Source organism: Schistocerca americana, unplaced genomic scaffold (genome assembly GCF_021461395.2).
Source record: "Schistocerca americana isolate TAMUIC-IGC-003095 unplaced genomic scaffold, iqSchAmer2.1 HiC_scaffold_303, whole genome shotgun sequence".
In the NCBI taxonomy this organism is placed as follows: domain Eukaryota; kingdom Metazoa; phylum Arthropoda; class Insecta; order Orthoptera; family Acrididae; genus Schistocerca; species Schistocerca americana.
The window spans coordinates 185,001-187,500 of record NW_025726020.1 but is presented as its reverse complement, the minus strand read 5'-3'; positions in this window follow the sequence as shown (position 1 = coordinate 187,500).

Here is a 2,500-nt window from a genome sequence, read left to right as displayed (position 1 = left end):
CGTACCTTAACCTAACCTATGTCGTACCTTAACCTAACCTGTATTGCGCCTTAACGTAACCTGTATTGCGCCTTAACGTAACCTGTATTGCGCCTTAACGTAACCTGTATTGCGCCTTAACGTAACCTGTATTGCGCCTTAACGTAACCTGTATTGCGCCTTAACGTAACCTGTATTGCGCCTTAACGTAACCTGTATTGCGCCTTAACGTAACCTGTATTGCGCCTTAACGTAACCTGTATTGCGCCTTAACGTAACCTGTATTGCGCCTTAACGTAACCTGTATTGCGCCTTAACGTAACCTGTATTGCGCCTTAACGTAACCTGTATTGCGCCTTAACGTAACCTGCATTGCGCCTTAACGTAACCTGCATTGCGCCTTAACGTAACCTGCATTGCGCCTTAACGTAACCTGTATTGCGCCTTAACGTAACCTGTATTGCGCCTTAACGTAACCTGTATTGCGCCTTAACGTAACCTGTATTGCGCCTTAACGTAACCTGTATTGCGCCTTAACGTAACCTGTATTGCGCCTTAACGTAACCTGTATTGCGCCTTAACGTAACCGATATTGCGCCTTAACGTAACCTATATTGCGCCGTAACGTAACCTATATTGCGCCGTAACGTAACCCACATTGCCCCTTAACGTAACCCACATTGCCCCTTAACGTAACCCACATTGCCCCTTAACGTAACCCAACACACGTTGGGCCTTAACCCAACACACGTTGGGCCTTAACCCAACACACGTTGGGCCTTAACCCAACACACGTTGGGCCTTAACCCAACACACGTTGGGCCTTAACCCAACACACGTTGGGCCTTAACCCAACACACGTTGGGCCTTAACCCAACACACGTTGGGCCTTAACCCAACACACGTTGGGCCTTAACCCAACACACGTTGGGCCTTAACCCAACACACGTTGGGCCTTAACCCAACACACGTTGGGCCTTAACCCAACACACGTTGGGCCTTAACCTGCTCTGTAATTGTCATACGACGCGTTAAATTAGTGTAGTGTTGCCTAACTGCAACCCCCGCAATATAGTTTGCTACTCGCACTGCCCGGTCCCCAGTGTATCGCTTCATGTTAAACACCTTGCAGCTATACACTGTAATGTGGATGGCAGCAGGACGTACATGCTCAATGCCCTTTGCAGTTGTTCATTGGCATTTGCAGTTGTTCATTGGCATTCGCATGTGCGAAGCACTTAGCCTACGCTGTGGTACGGCCTGTGTCAACTGTCCGCTGATGTTGTACGTCCAAATCACACACTGTACTGCACATTGGTCCTCATGTACTGAATGATACATCGTGGTACATGTGACCGTACAACGACTGCGCCAACAACGGCGAACCATGCGGTCCAAATGTTGTGCACTCAGCTACGTGTCGTCTCCCTATAAGAGCTGGATTGCAGTGTGGTATGCCCTGGATGGCGATCAGCATGAGCCGTCTGTTGATGTAGTGGCGCGTGTTGTCAGACGTAGTCGTCTCTTCTCACACACCGTGATAGCATGGTGCACTGCGTTCCACATCTGCGACATGCGACAGAGGCCGGTTGACAGTCGTTCGCGCAATGGACATCGCATACGTACGGGGGCCACCTTCCACGTGTTCGCGAAGCGTGCACATGTTGTTGCGTGTATGTGGGCAGACATAGTGTGTCGTGACACCTGACACAGGCATGCAACAATCGTTGAATTTGCAAATGGCGATGGACGCCTACGTTTGCTGGTGACGTTATGCAAATGAACAACTGGTAAACCGTTGTGGTGCGGTTGTTCTCGCTAGAGGTGAATCAGTGATGGCGACGATCGGTTGAGCTACCAACCGGTTGTTCCAGCGATACCCACCATGCCCACGAACGTGAATGGCATCTGGGTGTGAAGCGATACGCGGCGGTGGCTGGGTGGGACCGTCCCCGGCCGGTGAGGGGGGGCCTCCCGGCGTGCTGGCCGCGCGGTGCGTGGGCGCACGCGCTACAGCCGGCTGGTGGGGGCGGCCAGTGGCAGGCGCGCCGGCCGACGGAGGCGGCAGGCGGCGCAGCTGCGCGCCGGCGCACCCTGCACGCGGCGCCGTGCGGCCAAAGTAGGTCCTCGCGGGCCCGGTGCGAAGCGCGGTGGACATCTGCAGTGTGCTGGTCCGATTGAGGACTGTGTGCGCTGAGGATGCGCCGCCGCCCGGCGCTCGGCGCCGCGACGCCGTCTGCTGCTCGGTCGCCTCTGCGGTTCTCGCAGGTGGTTTGTATCGCAGCTGTGCGGACGTGTTGGCGCGTGCGCTGTGCTGGGAGAGTTCGCTTCGGCACCCAAGTGGGGCTTTTGTCCTTCTGTGGCGCTGGCGTTGGAGCTGCCGGTCACCGTAGGTGGCGCGTGTTGTCTCCCGCCGGCAATGCCACGACAGCACGCTCCCGGGCCTCTGTCGGCAGCGGCAAGCTCAGTTGGGAGCACGGGTGGTCGCACCTAAAGCGTCTACTCGCCAAACTCCGGGCGA